The sequence below is a fragment of the Takifugu flavidus genome, chromosome 4 (genome assembly GCF_003711565.1).
Source record: "Takifugu flavidus isolate HTHZ2018 chromosome 4, ASM371156v2, whole genome shotgun sequence".
Classification (NCBI taxonomy): Eukaryota; Metazoa; Chordata; class Actinopteri; order Tetraodontiformes; family Tetraodontidae; genus Takifugu; species Takifugu flavidus.
In genome coordinates, this window is record NC_079523.1 from 6902554 (window position 1) to 6925257 (window position 22704).

Below are 22704 nucleotides of genomic sequence, written 5' to 3' on the forward strand. Positions count from 1 at the left end.
AATAAAGTCTCTCTGAATGTGCTAATGTGTTTGCAGCGCTTTGAATCAGTTCTGAGCCAGTTCAACATTCATCCATGAGACATCAGCCCAAAACTGACTGTTTACAGTTGATCTAGAGGGTTATACCAGTTTCCTTTTTCTTGAACAGTTACCAAAGAAAAGCATTGCTGTCATTCTTTCACCCTCTCCTCATCTCCTCTTCATCTCCTGCTCATCTTGCTAATATTAATGCAGTTAAGGAGTGAGACTGTGTACCTTTTAGGTCTATTGACCATCATTTTGTTGCAAAATAATTGGTAATATAATAATGATAAATGATCATTATCTGTTGACAGGACATGCAGCACACACAGGAGCAGTATAAAAAAGAGTCTGCAGGGCGGGAATAGAAAGTGGAAATCAATACAACGTAAGTACCTTTCTGTCTCTTAAGGAAAAGTTCAGGAAATATATAAGTACGTATGCACAAATGTGTTCTTTCTCTCACTAACTTATTATATGAAGATAATTTAAAATAGAATTACAACAATAATGTGCAGTGATGTTGTGCCTAAATCACAGTCAACCTCCGTTATATATTACGTTATTTATTGAGGTCACTGATGTTTAGGTTGTTCAGTCGTTACCAGCTGACACTTGAAACCGAGGTCACACCATCAGGATGTCTGACCCCAGTGACCTCATGGCAGATTGCTTTGCAGTTGCCGGTAACTCACAGAAACACATTAGCAAGCGCTCGTAGTGGCCACCTTCATACTGGGCGCACGTTCAATGAATCATTTGAATCATTATTTCAAAAACTGTAAAGAGATAATTTAGTTTATTAGAAATGTTGAGCAACTATTGGGAGAGTTATGTGAATCCATTGTGGATGGATTTTGTCTGAAGAATAACTGAGTTATAACACAATACCACACACACACACACACACACCCACAGACACACACACACACACACACACACACACACACACACGGGCACCTGCCTTGACATGATTTACACACTCTTGTCCTTCCCCTCTGTAACCTCCTGATTTTGCTCAGCGTGTCATTTGCTGCATGTTTTTCTCACACCGTATGATTTAAGTTGATCAATTGCAACCAAGCAACAGTGACACGACGGCGTGAAGAGATGATGATGAGGACTACCGGGTCAAACTGGTTAAGCTCGTAAATATCTGTACTAGCTTCAAACAGAAACGTGATGAACCATTTTTCCTGCTCACCTCCGCCCTCTTTAAGAAGCAGAGCTGCATCTAATAATTACATTTCTACAAGAAGAGACGATTCCTTGGAAGTGAAAGCGCGTCAGGACATTAAGCCTCATTGCGAAAATCTCTTTATTCTTCTCTGTATTAGTAGGCTGCGACACACCTCCTGTCCAACCCGATCACGCGATCCTAACGTGTACAAATATTCGCTCCGGTGATTCAAAGGTAAAGAACAAACAGACCAGGTTCAGCCATTAAACATTGAAGAACCGCAGGAGACACATGTTGACATGAAATCATAAATCAGGAAGAACCTTCGGGGGGTTCAGACGATGACCGAGAAGGTATGAAAGCAGAATAGGAAAAAAGATGAGCGGAGGGGAAAACAGAAGAAACGTGCTGCTGGCTGCTACCGTGGTGGCGTGTGCTGGTTGAATTTCCTTTACATGGATGCCACGGAGAATTTTTTTCTATCTTTAATGATTTGGTTCCACCAGGGACATACGTGGTGCATGTTGGGTAAGAACACATCGTATCTTCTACCCACCTCTGACCGGCGGGGTGAAATAAACCCCTCTGCAAAGATTTTCAGTCGTCATTTTAAACTTTCAGAGGTCAGCCTTGCACGCTAATTGAGTTCCCGGAGGAAAATTGCAGTGCTACTGAGAAGAGGCGGCACGCACAGATAAAAGCACTGATCCTGAGAAAAGGGCAAGAAAATGGATGCACGCGTCAGTTCGAACGGCGCACATGCAGAGGAGATCATCAGGACCTCACTGTCGTTGAAGCAGAGACGCTCCAGCAACAAAAGCCCCGTTTTCACTGCTGCCGCCATATTATTATACTGTGTATGTAAAGAATAATCGGTGATAAATTCAGTTTCTGGAAAATGAATTAGAGAGAAGAGTGTCTTGGCGAAAAATGGGTCTGTCACGAGGAGATGGCAAAATGATGGCCATAATAAAACAAAATGATCTCTGCAGTCTGGGTATCAGTAAACACTGTGGATAAAATACGACCATTTGGTTATGAGCAATGTTCTGCTAACTCACCGCTGAAGCTGCCAGCCATCTTTTGTGTCCATTATTGTAAGAGCACGCGTGTGTGTGTGTGTGTGTGTGTGTGTGTTGGCAGCCTGACCTCTGTCCTGTTCCAGCTAAGAGCTTATCAGTGTGTGTAGAGGATGGTAATCAAATGTTCTAATACATGGGGCAGTGGAGGGAATATTACGGATACAACTGCAGCGCGATCACCTCTCAGTGCAGCCGGTGTGCCCTTGAAATGAGGCTGAGGAGGAACAAATTCAAACCAGGGGTTCATGGTTCCATCTGAGCTGTAGCTCTTCAGCGTAGAGCAAGCTGCAACCACGGCCTGGTGGGATTTTTGCCGTTTGTAGATTTTTTCCAGATGTGAGCGTGCGTCTCTCTCTCTCTCTAAATATATATACACATACATATACATATACACAAACACATTTAATGAACCTATGAAAGTGATTTATTAATGAAATACTTTGAAGTGATGACAACTTGACAAGAAATACCTAAAAGTGGAAGAATGAAGAAGATAAAAGTGAAGCAGAAACTGCAACCAGCATCTATTTCTGGTCACTCCACAGTTTTGTCTTATGACTTCCTGTTTTATTTTGAAACCTAGCTCTCCCCTCATTTCTTCCCTTGTGTGTCACCTGCCTGATTGTTGTCCTAGATTACTGGTTGTTTCCTCCTGTTCCCCGCCGCCCCTCTCTGCACGTGTCGTCTGTGTCTCTGTGTTTGTGTCCATCGTGGATCTAATTGATTTTGTAGAACAAAGTCGGCAATTTCTTTCTGTCCTGTTCAAAGTCCCGGCCTGACATTATGCCATTCTATGGTACAGAATAACAAAATGGCTGCAGACAATAATCGCATGTAAAATTTAGACTGAACATCAGAGACGCTCACATCTTTTCTCTCAGAGAAGGAAAGCTCCAGCCTTACGTCACCTCTAATGAGAGAACACCGTCGATGTGGTGACGCTGTGCAGAGTGTGATTGTTTAATCTAAGTTCCTCTTATTCCATCTGCTACAGTGCCCCTCTCCAGGGGTCCAGCGCCACTCTGGTGCGGGCTGTCACAGCTCCGCTCGCTGCCTACTTAAATGAACAATGCCGCCCGCGCATCAGGGTCACCTTAGGAAACTACAGCGTAAGCATCCACTCCTGTGTTTCACCTCCCTGTCTTTGTTTTTGCCACCTGTGTTTTCCAGCCTGCGTTCACGCTTTATCGCTCACACTCTTCCTCAGCGGCACAGGCGTTATAATTGGCCAACAAAGAGACATGACAGCGGGTTACGGTGGGCTGTTGTTTAGCAAAACTCTTGCTTTCTTTATCGTTTATACAGGTTGTTGTTTTTTTTCTTAAATCCTAGTAAGAAATTTTACTGATTAGTTGTCACATGTTCTCGCTGTGCTACTCTCCCACTAATGTCCTCCAGCTTCACCTGTCTTTTATGTCTCCAAGTGCCTTAATTATGGATCGCATATGGGGTCCTGTCGTCGCCCACCACATGGCGTCCAGTTCCTTGTCCTGTACTCTTCTATCTTGCACCACAAGGGTTGTTATTGTTCTCCGTAGCACCTCCACTGTCAAATATGTTGTCACCCACCCTGGATCAAGACCTGCTTTAATATGTTCAAGCAGTTTTTGACGATACTAATGAAGAGCTCTAAACTCATCTGTTGTGCTTCGGTATTGGATCGACTCGCTAATGTTTCTGTAAGTAGTCACGTTGAGCTCATAATCAAGTACTTTTTCCTCCGTCAGGTGAGGTGATTTGATGCACCTCGTGCATCCAAGACAGTAAATTTTAGAACGTTTAAAGACGGTTTCTGTTCTTGTGCGGTCAGCTAAAGAATCTGTTCTGGTAATTTAGTGAGTGAAAGCTCATTGTGGACCGCTTGGGTTCTTATATTAAGCTTTGTGTTTAGTTGTTTTTGAATCTTAAAAGAATTTACAGGGTGACTAAAAGAAAAATGACTTTTGATCCCTCAGACAGCTGAAGGCCATTTCTGGGTAAATTCTTTCTTTTTAAGTAACACAATGGTCACAGGTTAGTTTGGAATGCCCTAAAAGAACGTGTTTGTGTTGCATTATGGACAAAATATGCGTATGAGATGTGTACCGAGTGTCTTATTTCAAGGTTTGTTTTATCTTTTATAGTTTAAAGGACGGTTGACTTTCCTCAAAGGCGCTACATATAAAATGTATGATTAATATCGTTGAAATGGACCTCAGCATTACATTAAAGTCCTGGTATTATTACTAATTACACGGTAATAATCCCATTTCTTTCTTAGCATCAAGCGATAGGTCAATAGAGATCAATACGGCAATTAATCCCCTCATTAATTGACATCAGTTGCTGAATGTGATCAGGTCAAAGGTCGAAATAAAACCGAGAAGTGAGCACGGATTGTTTCAGTAGTAATATGTACTTATGTATGTATGTGTGTATGTGTGTGTGTATACTCCCTCTCTCATTTACAGATGGATAAAAACTGAATGTTGCTGCCACAGCTTTCAGCCTGAAGAACCTTAGCGATGAATTTAGGCCTTTAGCTCACAGCCCTGATCTGACAGCAGCAAGGCTGCCTGACGACCTCGCTCACCGGCCCGATAGGCATCGGCAAGGGGGTTGGGAGGGGCACGAGGGTGGAGTTGTGTGATGCAGCGTGATTCTTGTTGCAGTTATTCTGATCTGACACGGAGCTGCAGAGCAGCAGCGTTAATGCTGAGCTTTCAAGGTTAAGAAGCCCCCCGCTCAGACGACTCATGTCGCTCTGATGATGACTTGACTCTGAAGTTAAATACATTAAATATGTTTTATTATTTACACGCTGCTGCTGCGTATGAAGTTCTGCGAAAGGGCACTTTGCACGCAGCATACTCGTCTCATCCCTTTACTTTAATTTGCCACTCTGACAAGAGGGGCCACAGTAAGTCAGAATAATACCGGTGGGGGGAAGCTAATTAAATTGTGTGACTGCCCATGGAAGGGGCTGATTAAGCGCAGGGAATCAGAGGCCATGGCCGCGACAGCAGGTCATTATTATCTCTATCTGGACATCTTAAAACAAGTGAATCTGAAATCACATGGCATCAGAATATAAGTGTTGGGGAGGCTTCATTCTCAGTGTGAAAGAGTTTGCAACCTTTAAGGAGTTCAAGTCCCCACAAGAACAGCTCCCAACGCCACTGGTCTCTAACACGACCGGCGTTTCATAGTGTATTTGTGAATAGAAAATAAATCTGAATTGAAAATATGCCAAATGGGAATCAAACCTATATCAAAATTCGATTGGTACTGTATAGTCCTCACAATAGGACGGGCATTAGCATGATTTTGGTGCTCTATTATGCCGGATTCTTTAGGAGTATGCTCTCCAGGTTCGGTCAGTAGATTAAAGCAAAATGATGTAAATGGACCTTTCACTGGATTTGCTACAAGCCTGAGCACCGAGGCGATTCCAATTTGTCGGGACACGTCGCCAGCTGCTAAATACGAGAGTTAATGTTGCGAGGCCCCGAGTTCTACATCTTCCTGCCACTGCTGCCCATCCCAGACTTGATTACTGCAACAAAGGGATGTTATTAATCAAGCACCACTAGAAACAGACACACACGCACGAAGACACAAACCAGTCATTCTCAGTTAATAAATGTACACCAGACAGAACAATTCAACAGTGTAACGTTATTCTGGGCAGATGAAGTGGGAACTATGGCATGCTAAAGTGTGTTTTTCCTCAAAATGTGGTTACCAGTACAACGTATGACTGTTTTGAAATCATAACTGTTTCTATCTGTTTCTACATGTGATCCATCTGTTACTACACAAATATTGACTGTATGCTGTATGCACACAGAACATCAGTCTGATTTATCAGGTTTGACTGTAGCAGGACAGTAATGTTCAACTCATAAACCCACACATACGGCCAAATTAGCCCATGTGCCCTGTTAAAAAATAAAAACCACCTATTATGGTTGTGATGGAAATGGGAACTCAAAATGGTCAAAGCAGACTGAGGGAGATGGGTAATGTGAGCGATCCCTCAAATAGCAGGAGGAAAACTGGCCCGCGACCATTTGCTGCATTGCTGCTCCCACAGAGAGGAGAGTTATTTTTCACCGAATTATCTCCCCCTAATGATCAAGGGACTCTAATTAAAGGCGTGATTAGGGATCGCTCTTAAGCACCTTATTGGAAATTAAGTACAATCCATTCTGCCTGACAGCGAGTTTCTGCAGACACACGTTCACTGATCATTATGATCAGCAGGGAGAAAGAGAGCGTCCTGCTTTTTAAGTGAAGGCGGGCAGGCGAGAAGAAGCTGCTATCCACAAACAGATTTTTGCAGCACCATTCCAATGTTTTGATTTTATTGTGCATTAGAAAGGAATACAAAGTCCAATCGAGCACCGGAAATTCTCCCTTGTAATACGGGAGGTTGTGCTTTGTAAAGCCGTGGCTCTGCAGTTCCATGTGGACAAATTGATGTGAGTACCGCTACCTCAGCGATATTTGCAGGTTCCTGGCTTGTAGGTAGTCGCGTCATGCATGTTGCCCAAATATTGTGCATTCTTCAGAATACAAAGCAGAGAGGAAAAGCAAACATTCGTCTGGTCAGCAAAAGTGACGTATGCTGCACTGGAGACTCCAATGGTTTTAAAAGCATCATTTAGAATATCTCACACACTTTGTTTCCAATGAACATGATCTGACTCCAGCCTGCTAAAATCACCCAGTCCTATTGAAACTGTTCAAATTAGTTTGCGCGCACGCGCGCACGCACACACACACACACGCGGTCGCATCTAAATACACAATGAAAACAATGATATTAGAGTATATCGATTAGTTCCATGTGTGCTGCAATAACCACCCTGGAGCATCGATCCCCTAATTCAGCTGTGCATTGCTGGATTTGCAGTATTAAAATGCTTAAAATGTCTTTTCCGGCTCTGTGAATACGCGTTTGTTAGTTTTGCCGACTCAGCGAGGGTCCACATGACATCTCTCTGCCTTCAGAGCGGTAAGAAACTACTTTAACATATAGAAAATGCATCTCGAAGATTCCGGTCCACACTCTGAGGTGGAGATGCATGTTGTGCATTTGTTTCTTCGCTCCCAAATTCTGGCCAAGTTTTTTGAAAAGGTCATTCCTATCTTGTTAGAAATGAAAATCCTTTCAGAGAGGATTCGCTACCCTTTCGTAACCTTTATACAAGAAATCCCATCGGGTTGACTCATTGTGCAACGGAAAGCCTCATAAATCTATATTCCATGCTAAGGATGCATTTAATCAATGAATTTGGGCACTTGTCTTGTCTAATCACCAGGTCACACCCATTGATCATGACAGCAGGGTCAGAACTGGAAGCAATTACCAATCCTGCAGAACATGCCTTTATTGGGCAGTGTGTGCTTGTGCATGTATGTATTATGTGCATATTTGACAAGCTTTATAGCTGCGCTATCGGTTGCATGTGTTAATGAGCTCCTGTGGAAATAAATAGATTGTTGGGCTTGGGCTTTTGCTGCGGGAGTGTGAGGAGTGTGTGCAACTTTGAGCCTGTGACAGGAAGGGTCAAATATTTCCCGAGGGGCTGAAGTACTCCTGACCCTCCTACAAGACCAATTTAACCATTGGTTAGTTGTGCGCGGCATGGGGTTGGCTGTCGATGCTTGGCTGACACTGTGTCTGAGGCTTGTGGATGTGTTCGGGTGACATCTTAACTAGGGCTGCTCCTATCAATTAGAGTGAGGAGGAGGGAGAATGCAGCACCAAGGGGAGGCCAGAGGTGAGGAAGAGGAAAAAGGGATGCAGCACAGAAACAAAGGGATGAGACAAAGAGGTGGGTGTTTGGTGAAGCTGTGTGATAATTACACTGTACATGAAAAACCTCAGTGAGCTGGAGCATAAGAGAAAATGATGAAGCACAGCTGCATCATCATTAAACGGGCATCTTATAATTCCTTACATGATCTAAACCTTAGATGAATAAAGTTTTTATCTAGAGGAGCATTATTAAAGGCGTAGAACTTTAGGTGGTGTAGATCTGCATGTGGACCTGGAAAAGGCTCATATTCAGGTTCTTTAGGGTATTCCAGGGAGGGAGTTTAGGGAATATGCTGATGTCATAGTTTTGTTTTTTTTAGTTATCTACTTTAAAGATATATTCTCCGTGTCTTTTTGAGAGGCTGGTGGTACAGCCATGCGCATGTTCTCTTTCCTGATCTCCTACGTCCTTCAGCTGATCCTCACCAGATTGTTCCTAATTGTAAAACACAAGCTGTCTCTCCCGTTACTATTTTTGGTGGTTTTCAAAATGATTAATTCCTTTATGTTTCCATAGTTGACCATGTGTGCGTCATCTGAAGTCTGAGGAAATGAACCAACCCCTGGCATCGAGACGGGTCCTGCAATTCAACTCCCAGTAAACTGTTAACTTGTGGGTGAATGACAGTGTTTGTCCACTAGCCGATGGGGGTTGTTGTCTTTATTTGGTGTCTGCATTAACGAGTACAGTCCCCACAAAACATGAATGTTCTTAGTCTGATTCAGAACATAGAGGTTGGATGTTCTCTCCCAACACCTACATAATTTTTCTCTGGTGTCCTCCCACATTCCACAGCATGCACGATAGGTTGACTGGAGGCCCTTAATTGACCCTTGGTCTCCCCTAAGGACACTAAAGCGTCCCCAGTAGGCGTGTGTGTCCTGTGAATGACACAAATGCCCCCTGTCCAGAGTGTAATCCATTTCAGACTGCAGCCCCTCCTGTAACTCAAATTAGGAAGAAGAGTGTGGATGGGTTCAAGATTGAAGGCTTATTGTCAAAGGTGCAATAAGAAAACAAGGTTCCCTGTACAATGAAGTTATTCTTTTGCTCTCTCTGTGAGGAATTCCAAACAATAAGCCTCAAGTATAAAACATGCAATCACAGCATAATTTAAAGGCAAATAAGACATGCAAAAATAAAAGTATAAAAAATGCGGCTGTGTTCGGAGTGGGTGGGGTCATTGAGGACGGAGGCAGCTCTTTTGTGGACTCAGCAGTGGTAGATGCAGGGACGGCAGTGGAGTCCTCTTTCTAGTCAGCTCGGGCCACTCTCTGCAGTGCTCCGCAGCAGTAGTGCTGTCGCAACACGCTGAGGCCTCTGGCCAGGATGGTGAGAATCTTAGGTGATGTCCCAAGCTTCTTCAGTCTTCTCAGATAACACAGCTTCGATTGAGCCTTGTTGATCAGCTGTGTGGTGTTTTGTCCAAATGAGGTCCTCACTGATGTGGATGCCCGGCTGCCCGGGCTTAAAGAAGAGAGGGGCTAATCTTTGTGTTGTAACTCTCAACGGGTTTAAATTTCAAATTTCATCAAAATATGTTCAAACTGCTCTTTAATTCATGTAAATCATTGAACATATCACTTTGAACTCACTGATGGCTCAGAAAGGATGATGGGTTAATGTCCCTTTAGAATGTCCTCTTCAGGCATCGACATTGCTGATAGGCAAGTGAGCAGCACATGAGGGTTTTAAGCCAGCATTTGAAAAGGCTTTAATTTGAAAGAAAACAAGCATAACTTCATAATTCAGCCTCAGTAGCTTGGTAATCCGGTTCTCTGAAATAGCTTCGTAGTGATTAACTGACTCACCACAAAACCTGCTGTAATATTTTCAGCCAACGACCAAGAAATTTGTGCTCACAAGCCAATGATTTTTTTTTATTTTTTGGTGCCATTTGAAACAACCCATAATCCTGAATCAGGACGCTCTACTTTATCTGATTTAGTTTCTTTAAAATGTTTTATTCTGTTACACAACAGCTGTAATTTGTGGAACTGTTAAATGACGCACAAAAATCTGACATTTCTCACAACATACATTGCATAACATTACATCAGTTGCGGTTCCATGATGAGCATAAATGCTGTCTGGCAAAGAAATATGATTACTTGAAATGTGGGGGGAAGCTTGAGTGAAATAATTAAAATAGGGAAGTAAAACCATGCCATCATAGCAGATATTGTAATACATGCGGTTCATTTAGTGGGTATTTTATCACAATCAGCCTGAGATACAGATGTAGTGGGTTGCTTGTGTATCAGTCAGTCCCTCATCAATCTTTGCAGTTCTCTCAACATGGTGAAGAAAGAAAAAAAGAATAGCTGCATTTAATTAATGCACTGCCTCCTTTGTTACAAGGCTGCTCAGCATCTTTCAGCCCACCATGCAAGAGAAAGAACAGGAAACTCATTCATACTGAGGATGCATGGATTAAAAAAGGTGGAGAGGGGGAGGGAGAACAATGCTGGAGATGTAAAGAATCGAAGGAGAAAGGGTGAGAAACAGAAGGCTTTAAAAAAAAAAAGAATGGCCGAGCAGAACGGGCTGCATCCATCGGCAAACTTTATAATGAAGGCCTAAGTTTGGCAACCGTGATGGATGAGTCAGGAATGGTGTTTGTCACAAACACAATCTTCTTTGAATCGCACCGCTGTTTGCTTGTTTCCAGCCTTTGTGAGCTCAACCATCAAGAGTGCTGCCGTAATCAGGCTGTTAGCAGTTGATCTGACAATTAACTGTGTGCAGAACATTTACACACATGTACGGCACTCTGTTATCGTTCATTATGTTTGACAATTAAGGCAAAGCAACACCATCAATATTGACTCGTTAACTATGCTAAAATTAAAAATAAATCCTGCATATTGTCTCATAATGGGAAAGTGAAAACTGGTTAGGAAATGTGGATTTATTAAAGTATATATATATATATATATTGTACTGCCTCCTGAGTAGTTTGAATATAAAACTACAAATTTTGCATAGCAAAAAACTGCTGAAGGGAAGAGCCAGAACAGTTCCTGGGCGGGGCAGTAGCCAGTGGTCAAAGCCAGTTGCCTCTGCTGGTGCTCTTCAGAACCAATACAGACACAAAGCGGGGGCTGAAAAGGCTGACACCATGTCTCTGCACAGTCACCAAACACGCCAACAAAACATCTGGCAACCCGCGCCAATGCTGAGCTACTGAAAAGACCAGGTGCAATAGAGTAATGCCAAAGCTCACATGCAGAGGATGTGCACGGCTACACCTGTAGATGAGCGTGTTGGGAACGTGCAGGCAATCAGGGCGTAACAGACTCCGCTAACTCGGCTAAGTAACAGGCTTCCACACTGTGCATAATGCCAGACATTCCTCCTTTCTATTATAATACTGCGTGTATCTGTGTGTGTGTGTGTGTGTGTGTGTGTGTGTGTGTGTGTGCGCGCATGCATTATGTACCAGATTTATTTCTTTGTGACAAGGCAGATGATAGATAAAAAGTAAAGTAAAAGTTCTACTTAAATCCTGTGGTTTACATTAATGAAACATCGCAAATTGCATTAAAGTGTTTTGCAACGTCAGCAACACATCCTGGTGTCTTATCAGCCACCTTAAAGTGAGCATCAGTCCTTCATATAGTGAGTATAGACTCGCATATTTAAAACATCCAGAGATTGTACGGTTTAAATTAATATCTCATTGCATACTCTAATTAAACAGAGGGCAAAGAGAGTTTAGGTATATGAGTGCTACTCTTGGCTGTAGCACAAAATGAGTTACTGAAATCACTACAAAAACAAAGCACACTCAAAAAGTGATCTGAGTTTAGTCCCAGGTTTGAATTTTTACATATAGGTGTCACAATCCGCCTGTCTTTTGCTTCACCTTCTATGTACCTTTCCATTACCTCACCTGTCGGCCCACCTCTCACCCAGTAATCAGCGGCACCGGCATCTCATTCACCTGTAATCAGCCACAGCATTTAGGTCACACATCCACACGTGCCCATTGCCAGATTGTCCTCTGCATTATGCACGACTTTCCAGCATTTTTTCCCTGTCTGCTTACCCAGTACCGACCCAGCTTGTCCCTGACCCGTCTCTGCTGCCTCAACCCCGGAAACCCGACCTGCCGCCTGTCCCTGGTCCACGAATTTGTGCATAAATCTATTTTCCATCCCTGAATTTGAGGTTGTGTGGCGCTTGGGTCTCTGTCCGAATTTTGTCATTAGGTTGTATTATTACTGATTTCGATTTGCATTTGAACAGGAAAGTTCATGTCCACATATTTAAAGTGACTGAGTACATTAAATGTAATTGAGCCAACATAAAGAACAAACATGAGGTGAAGATGTGATCATTTTTTCCAAGGTGCCCACAGTGCAACACCCACAGTCTGCTCAGTGTGAAGGACAAACAGCGGGGTCCATTTCTCAGAGATGTAGGTGGCCAGCTGCTGGCCCACCCATCAATATCATGCAACTATGTGGCGCTGAGCTGCCATGTGTGTCCCCACAGCTTAGATCAATAACACCACCAGACTGGGCAGCCCCTCGTAGCCTCAACCCAACCTTTGCTCTCTGAGGGATTATTGTATGGGGGGGGTGTCATCATCATTATCATATACCCCTCTACAAGGAAAAAAATATATAAATTCAATTCAGTGAATGACCCCTAATAGCAGTGTATAGATGGGGCTGATGATGAAGCATCATGTGACTTTTCTATTTAAAGACAGAATGAGGTGAAAGTTACAGGATGACGCTGATTTGAATTTTGACCGGCAAAAACAAAATCGATGTCTATATTTAAAAGTAAGTCACCACTTTTGCACACCTTCTCCGAAACAGATGGAAAAGAGGACACAAAAAATGAGGAGGAGGGTGGTGTGGGGGGGTTCACCTTGAGAGTGCTCATCCATTACAGGAAGGCTGAGGCCCGCTCTGTCACACTGTCACCGTGACGCCGCCTCCGAAGCACCCGAAAGGTCACCACTTCGCTGCATCGCTTCGAACAGGAAATGTAGACGCAGACACACGTGCACGCACCCACACACACACACAGGCACCCACACAGACACACTGCAACTGTGTGTTTATGGACGAAAAGGTGGATCGTCCCATCTGCTTCCCTGTCACCAAGTACCTGCTGTTAAATAGACACAAATAAACAATATTCATACACCTACTGTACACCGGATGATGTTCAACACCAAGCCTGCAATCCTTCGCTGTTTCTGGCAGATATTTTATTTCATACTTGAGAACAATGACATGAATTCGACTTCAGCCTTCACCTGCAGGGAATTTGCTGCATTTAAAGTGGGTCAAGACTCAATAATTAGTACATCTGGAATAATGACATTTCCACGTTTGAATCGTCTTTTGTCTGTGTGATTGTCTGAGTGGGGGCAGGTGTAGAGCAGCCACCAGCTGCAGCCCATCCTGAACTGAGGATTGTTTCTTTTTTCCCAAGCAAAGATGTAAATTAGATTCCTGCACTTCTTACTCCTTGTTAGCAGGATGCACAAAGCCACCGGGTGGATTGCAACTCATTTAATGGGTCACGGATGCACACATTACATTTGGATGTGGATCAGGAGGGTTTTTCATTTTAATGTCTGTTTGCAGTTGTTGATTGTGTAATTTTGTATCAACTTCAATGAAACTTTCTTCTTTTCATTAATGATTAAAAAAAACAGCCAAGTTTGAAAGAACTTTGATATTAAACGGGTGATTCCTTCCAGTAACCCGTCTTTAAAGGTGAAGCATGTGGTGAATCTGAGGTCATTTTTTGCTGTAATACTTCAGAGGAAATGTGGAAAGTTGACGAATTATTGAATCGCTTGGAATGAATTAATATTAAAGGGCTATTTTCAGAGAGATCTTGTAAGTGTTTGTTAACATCTTTACACATCATTCTGCATTGGTTCTGGATTTTCATTGCAGTTTTTGCTCAGTATGTATGATGATGTACGGAGCCACAGTAAATCCTTCCAACATTAATACAATTCTCATCTCACAAATTTGAGTTTAGCTGGTTGGACAACGCACATCACCATAACTAGCTATAGATGAAGACTACTGATTGTGACAGACATCTTTAAAGGATAAACCTTAATAATAATCTACTCATTCTTAACCAGTCACTATCGTAAAGTTGTTCATAACACTGAAGAATGACTGAATAATGAGAATAATCTCAGATGAAAGATAGAAATTTATAGATACAAGTTGGATAACATATCTAAAATATTCAATAGAGCTCCATCTAAAATATTGAATAAAAAGGGGGAAGGGGCCAATATCATTAAATTCTATAAACTAATCTTTAACCCACAAGACTGAAAAGATAGAATGTGATTTTGTAGAAATCCCCCATATCTTACAAAGCAGGATTATTTAATTTATTTATCTTTTCAATGCTCAGTGACCCTTTGGCTCCATTTATATTTTCATTTCAAGCCTATCAATATAAAATCAGGATAAAAATGTTTCTATTTTCACTGCATTCAGTGCACGAGGTGACATCACAGATGTGATCACGCTGCAGTCCCTGTTTTCTCTAGGTTGCATCACCATAAGAGTTTGGTGATAAAGCATCTGAAACCTCTTTTATAGCTACACAAAAATATGTGCTGGGGTACACCATGTGCACAGTTTGGAGACAGACGAAGAGGCGTCCGATCTGTCTTGCACCCAGCACATGGTCGCACGTCCAGCGATCAAAGAAAATCCAGTAAAAATTAAGACAGACGGCTGAAAGTTATAGGCTAAAGTGCGCGACTCAATGAGCTGGGTGAGCGTTCGACGGGCATTCTTTAGAACCTGGAGAGAACAGGTGGTGTTATGATATCAGCCTGGTGCTTAGGAGGCTTTTTAGCACAAATGTTCATCTAAGCGTCCAGTTAGCAGTTACCACAGCATCTGTTTGAGGAGAGGAGCCTCACAGTGGGAATTTTTAGACCATCCGTAATCCAGGACTCCTGCAGACCTTCGATTAGTGGAAACCATTATTAAGTGTATACCAGCTATACTCTTTCAGATGTGTTTTTTTCTTTTCCTGCCTAATTTAACCTCAAAGCTTTGTTACTGAGATCAGCACCTCTTCTGTGCGCGATGAAGAATAAGAAGCAAATCTGTCAGTCCTCATTTAGACAGATGACAAGCAGACAGTTCCAGTGGTTCTGCAGCGCCTACTGTGAACGCCACTCATCTTCTTATTAACTCAGAGGTTTCCATAGCAATGAATAAATCGCCCAGTCTGAAATGGAAATTCCCGGCCCAGTTGCATTTGCCTCTGAAGTGCTGGGATCAGAATGTGTGTTGAAAGATGATAAAACAATTCTTCAGCAGATCGGAAAGTTGAATGAAATTTGGGTCATGAGAGGAAGCACAAATGTGACTCTGGAGGAAGTGAAGCCATGTGATTTTGAGCACGATGACGCCTTTCTTTATTTACTGGATCAGCAGGACACTGTTGCAGTATGTCTGACTTTGGTCAGTTTTTGTTTTGTCGTGATATATACGTATATATATATATATATATATATATTTTTTTTTTTTTCAAATCTTTTTTTCAAATTTTATTTTTCAAACCAAATAAAATAACGAATAAATCTCTAAATTCCTCATGAATAAATCTAACCATACAGAAAACTGCTGTTTTCCACTCCAGGCATATAGTATAGAGCCTTTACATTCCACATTCATCTAAAAACAGAATATTTTTTGGTTTATAAATTTTATTCTTTTTTAAAAAAAACATTAAAAATTAAAGATACAAAGCTTTATTCTAAATTTTAGCTCTAATTGCATTGTTCTAATTGATGGTGAGGCAGAACCACTGGTTTTCATCACAGGAACATTCATAACCAGGATTTTGAAAAACCTTTTTGAAAAACTTTTCCACTGGCCTGAAAAATACTTCCTAGAATGTGAGAGGGTGTGTGTGTGTGTGTGTGTGTGTGTGTGTGACGAGTCCCCAGTAGAGAATTGTTACCAAGAATATAATTTCGTGATAACAAAATTTCTCAGAAATATTGATAGAAAACACAGTAATTATGTAGTTAATGTCTGAGAGGGAAAAACACATGTCTGCAGAACTGAACACAACTGATGTTGTCAGATGAACGTACCTCATATCAGGAGGCCTTGATAGAATTCAGTGGGTGCACATTTTGATATAATAGTGACCTATTACTTCTGTCTTACAATCCATATGCTAAAATTGCACTCTTCCTCCAGTTCCACAACAGTGGACCACTGCAGGGAGACCCGTTAGTCAGTGCTCAATTTCAACTAATAACCAAAACCTACTTAGAAGCACCAAATAATTAAAAAGAAAACATGTTTAAGCTGATGTCACCTCTGTAGACATTACCTTTGTTAAGGTAAGTGGGTGGTGACAGCAGCGTTAATGTTGAAGAAGCCTCTGCTCGCGCTTGTGCATTAGCACTAATAGCACTAATGTAACACACTGATGTGAGTAGCACCCCAAACCCTGAGTCGAATGCTGTGTTAGACTCAAAAATAACACAGCTCAGGTCTCAGAACATCTCACCAAGAATGTGTTCAACAGTGCTGAGAGAATCCCTTCTGGTACAGTGAAATGTTAAATAGATGAATGTACTAGATGTTTTATTGTATTAATGTATGTTGGCTTATGCTCAGTCAATTAAAAACAGTCAAAGGTTTAGAGGCAGGTGGAGGTAAACACATATGGAGAGTAAATGTTTCAGTGTTGGGTCATAAAGTCGGACTGTGAAAAGACATCGAGAGACAGGAGGAAGCACAACTTAATAAGCGCCGGGACGCTACAGCCAGTGAAACCTGTAGAACTCCGGCTGCAGGTGGAGAGAGTGAGAAAAAGAAAGAGCAGCTCTGAGAGGAGGAAAAGGTTAATTGTGTCTAAGAATACTTATAGTGCTTTGCATTTTCCATCATTAATCAAGGGCCACCTTAAGGTTTCCTGACCTTTTGTTTGCTCCTTAATGAAACCCGTGTAATAAATGACACACCTCCTCTACCCTTACCTCTGCTGGTGTATTTAGTGAGGCTGGGGCCCATGTGCCTCTTTTCTGCATGTCTTCCTCTGGTTCTTCTTCTCTCTCTCTCTCAACCCATCTCCCACTGTTAGTCAAGCGCTCTCTCTCTCTCTCTCTCTCTCTCTCTCTCTCTCTCTCTCTCTCTCCTACCCGCATTAATAAAACTGACACTCCAAACAGGAGAGATAAAGGGAAGTAAAGATGGGAACCAAAGTCTCTCAATAAGTGCACTTCATCATGGAGTCGACAGCCTCTAAAACAAGTGTGGCGGGGGAGATGCAGTGAGGAAGATGGGAGGAAGAGGAGTAAAGAGGATGAAGGGACTGTTCTAAAAAACATGGCAGATTGTTGGAAAGGCCCAGTTAACATGTGTCAGGAAATATGGGAGTGATTGGTAGAGGGGTTGATGTTGGCAGCGGATCCAAACTCAACAAAGTCACACTTCTTGCACGTTTTCAACCTTTGTTGACTTATTGGGCGTTTGGCAGCAGTGGCGTGCTTATAATTGGTGATGCACGGTGAAACACTGTTGGTGAAAATTAAGTCATCTAAGACACTTAAAAATAGACGGAAAGGTTCTTTCTTCCTGGGGAGCATAGGTACAGTGTGTACAGTATCAAAATAGATTAAACTCACCATGTTTGGAGGTAAGCACTCTTTGAATCCTCTTTTTTTATCCTTTTTGGTTTTTCTGTTTACTTTTCACAACATTCTATCAAAATCTGGCAATTTCATCCTTTTTCATTTCACTGAGCTCTCAATAAAGCGTCACAGATAACCAAATCCACAGAATTTCCCTCTGGTTTGGGCTCCAGGTTCCCCTCATACACGCCGTTATGGCTCCAATAGCAGGGTTGCTCTTGATCTTTTGGTCTGGATGGGTGTACAAACACCAGCAACCAGTTGCTGCACAGCTATACTCAGACCCCTGACGTTATTCACCTGGCTGGGCAACTTCAGCGCTGTCTGACAACACTAAAGTGAGACGAGGAATCTGTGAAGAGACCGGATTTGTTGAACAAGAATGTCTGACGTGACCACGTGTAGCCGTCAGTGATGCTGTCGCCTCTAAGGTGCCAGTCTCTGTGTCTTAATCTCCATCGCGCCTTTCGGCAAAAAAAGACCCAGAGACATATCGCCTGAAAAAGCTCATTTTTAATCCGAAGGAGAACGGCAGATAATTTATTTTGAGGAGCAGATTGTTTCGAGCGCTCACAAGTAATTAACAAGTTGAAAGATGCGGGGGAAAGCGAGAGGCAAAGAAAAAGACAGATTCTCGGTGGCTTTAATTGGAACAACATCTCACACAGGGGTGTCGTACTGTTCCCGTCGGCAACAGCCATGTTGCACTTCATGCCTCCCTGTACTCTGCCTTTTCCCACTTTCCTACTCTGACTGTATTTGCCTTCACACCACTGGCCAATCAGTAGCCCAATTAAGTGTTCTTATTTCTTTCTCTCTGTGTCTCTCTTCTAAAGATGATGCAGATTTCCAGTTAGAGGGATATTAAATGGCATTAATGAAGGAATCATCAACCGCAGTCTCGTCATGTTGCACCCATGCGCTTTAAAGCCCCTTTCACACGTAACACCTGCAACATTCAAACTAAGTTTCTTATTCTTAACAAATGTACGTTATTACAGATGGAGAGAAAGAGAGAGAAAAGACACAGCCAGACTTGCCATTTTGCTGTGCTTGTGTTTGTCCAGTGAGGAGACCTCACAAGCACACAAAGAAGAAGTGATGAGTCGAGGCGGCCACGCGTGGCCCCCGCGTGAGCTTTGCTTGAGCTTGAGGACGCTCAATGAGACGCGGAGAGTGTCATTTCTCAGGCCCGTCCCGCAGGCCAGCTGAGAGGGCGGAGAGGGGAAAATGGAAGTGTAACAAACAGACTGTTCAATTAGGGGCGGAACGGTGTGAAATTGCCTCCAAATGATAAGCCTCTATTATGGCTGCGACTGCACTCTCGCCTGCTAGCTGAGTTGTTTGACATCTTGGGAGGAAAACAGAAAATTCAGAAGATCCATCTGCACATGCCTCTTTATGCTTCTGGATCTGAGTGCATCCAAGATTCCTGCAAAGTCTCCACTCTTTAGGAATGTTGTGACACCTCGGAGACGCTGACTCGGCTGCCTAGGATGTTTTCTTAGCTACATTTTAGTGGCTTTTCTCTTCCTCTTATTAAAACAGACTCCATAACAGAACTGGATTCCACTTTTTTTGTGTTCCTCCACTTAGCATAAAGACAGATTTACTAGAAAGTCTAAAACCAGGATCATGATCTGGGCCCAGAAGATAAACCCCCAGTGGTTGTTAGCAGTTGTGCGTAATGACTTACAATTAAGCAGAAACCACTGCTGGTGAAAACATATTTATATGAAACCTGATCATATTTATCATATCATATTGATCTTTTATATTGTTTGTTCTTTTTCATTTTCTTTTGATTGATTTATTAATAAAAATGATAACAGTCTGCAGGCAGTATCCCACAGGCCAGAGTGAGAATGCTGCTCCTCTAAAAATAGCTTTCAATTATTTATAGCCAATTTAAAAGATAACAGTCCCATTTAAAGCTTCTTCGCCCCCGCTGTGCCACACTCGACTCCTCTCTGACATTATGGATGCACGGGCCTGTAGCCACTCCTCTGAGCTCATATATCACCCCGAAAACAGTTGAAGAACAGAGATTCCCTCATACGGTGAACCAGGAAAGGGCAAGAGTAAGTAATCATGCGCGGTTCTGCCAGCCTCACGGTGAGAAAGTTAAAATCAAGTGTTCAAAGTTTCCAGAGAAGCAGCACTCACAGAGGAAGGACGACAGCTCGCACACTCCCACTCGAAATAAATGAATTAAAAAGAAAAAAAACCCATCAGGACACTCTGGAGAAACCCTCATGAATCAACGTTTAAAGTGGTGCTCGGGGTGCAAAGAGAGCAAAGAAGCTCTGCAAACTAATAACTTTTAAATGTGCGGCAGCTGAGTGATCCTCAGAAACTCTCAAGAATGTCCCCTCAACTATTTAAACATCATTATCATTCATCATGAGTTTTGTGTTAATCTTATGTGCGTTATGAAAGTGACATTATAATTCAGTGTCATGCATCAGCCATCCTCCTCACTAGTAAACCGACGGGTCAGAAAGGAGATGAAACGAACAGGCGGTGGCTTCCTCACACGCGCGCCATCCTTTTCACCACAGAGTCAAACAGCAGCTGACAGAGCTCAGATAAAACAATAATTGCGTTTTTATGGATGACTTTACTTGGCGAAATGAAAAGGCTCCTGCAGCGAAAACGAAAAGCTACGCAGGTATGATGTTTAAATCCCAATCCTGCTGGAATCAGCAAGCCTTGCCGCTGCCGTTTTTCCTCCAGCACGTTCCTGACAGTGAAAAATGTCTGTATTCTAAAGCTCGGAGTCGGGGATTGTGTGACAATAAGAGAGACAGAGTATGCCGTTGGATAAGGAGCATCAGAGTGTATACATTATTCTATAAGCATGTTCCAGGGGCTTCTTCCCGTGCTGTAAAGCCCATTTTTTTCTGCATCTGTTATCGTTTCTCAGTGGCATGAGGTGAATCGCCATCGCTACATTTTGGGGCCACTCTTGTCCCCTTACCAGCTGGCTTTCACATAAAACAGATAGAAACGCCACATTGTGTAATGACCTGCACGCACAAACACACTCCTGACACAGTTTACACCACCATGGCAGGCAGATGGAAGGAAGCGGGTGGAACCCACAGGAACCATTCTGCAACCTCTCGATCACTTAAGTGCCCTGAAGATTAATGACTGACGGTTAGCTATTCGCATTCCTCTGCTAGTTTTCCTTCATTTTTGCCTGTGCATTCACACTGATGTAAGTTCCCTTTATAAACAGTATTGTTTAGGAGCCTGTGTGGGCGACGTTCTGGTTAAAAAAACTATCCGTCCCTCCACAGAGATGACGAATGAAAGAAGACGCGTGGAAATACTTAAATACTTCAAGGAATTAAAACTGTGATCACACATACACAGATGTTCAAATGTCCCAAATTTAAACTCTCAATTCCAACATAAAATGGTTTTTCCCCACAAAAATAAAGCCCCATTGAGTCCAGTCGTTTCAATCAGAATGACTATGGTTCTGGTTTATACACGATAATCATTGTGGAAATCAGGCGCATGTTTCATTTCCATCCCCACATTATCCACAAATTGATATAGAAATGCCCTTTAACATCCATTTGCATGTCAATACTTGCGGCGCCTGTTCCACTACTCGCCAGGCCTGCCAATGAAAAAAGGAGGGAAAAAAGGCTGTTTGACTGTGTTTCATCAGTGAAGGTCTCAGAGCTGTCACGAAGCCTGACCGTGACACATGCTGCAGACTATTTATAGCACCCCTAACTGTGAATTCATCGCGCGTCTGCAAACCATCAACATAGTAATATCTCAGTCATCATTAGGATATTGTCAGAGGGGTCAATAGAGAGTAATATATGTCGCTGTGAACAGGAAAACTGGCTTCAATGTTAAAAAAAAGAAACAAAAACGACAAGCCGGCAGCAGGATTGATCATGTTAGCATTTGCAGTAGGTTTGAGTATTGACTTCATATATCGCAGCCTCATCCGAGCCATTATTGTGGCAGATTTATTCACCTCTGTAGCTGAGAGCACTCACACCTGGGTTGCTCAGGCTTCTGCAGCTCACACTGATACACACTGTTTTAGCCAGTGAGACATGCAGCCCATGATCTAAAATGTTTAATTAACTGTTGGAACCTTGGTCGTCTACGCAGTACAGTTGGTTTTTAAATATACTGAACCTGTAAATGTACTGATATTGTCCAACTTATAATTTCCAATACCATTTTCAACCCGTACCAATATATGCAGGTCAAAGCAGATTCTAGATTGTTTAGCGTTCGATGAAATCTAATTTCAATTACCTAACTGTTCAAGCAGGCAGAGTAATTAAAATTCACATCCTATCATCCTGCACACTGAGCAGCAAATGCTAGCTGATATGACTGTACAGTAATAAATGTAACCCTTCACAATCTGATTACCTTTCGGCAATAATGGTAAATTTTCTCAGGCAGACAAATGGGACAGAGGCCCAATGATGATGAGATAAGGCATAAATTGAAATCTGACATATTTTATTAAATTTTGCTTCAAATGAAATGAGGGAAGAAAGCATTACGGGTCCGCGCAACAACCCCCCAAATCTGAAAAGTCAAGGGATGGCTGTCGATCATTGTCTGCCAGGTCCTCCTGCTTTTGATTCACCATCCAGAACTTTCACTCTGCTCAGACTCTTGGGCTTTAATTATGCCTTAGGCACTACTGGGCAGCCTCTCTCTGAGCATAAATACATAAATACATGAGTGAAGTTAGAAAAACAAGCACACAGCTGGACAGAAAGACACAACAAGGTGCTGTTTTTATCAGAGCTGCCATGAATGGCACATTAACACACACCATTTGAATGTTACACAGGTTTTGTCAGCTGCTGACGTCCCCGGGTTCCTCAGCCCGGTTGCTGTGTGGGACTGACCACCTCTGAATATAAAGCATCATAATGACTGTCCGTC

General features: G+C 42.5%; 1 long non-coding RNA gene across 1 annotated transcript; it reads left to right on the forward strand.

Moving 5' to 3' along the window:
* The first annotated feature begins 334 nt into the window (after positions 1-334).
* LOC130524337 (uncharacterized) lies at positions 335-5000 on the forward strand. The gene is made up of 3 exons (XR_008950106.1): positions 335-409; positions 3278-3392; positions 4734-5000. It is a non-coding gene; the product is annotated as an uncharacterized LOC130524337 (long non-coding RNA).
* The last annotated feature ends 17704 nt before the right edge of the window (positions 5001-22704 follow it).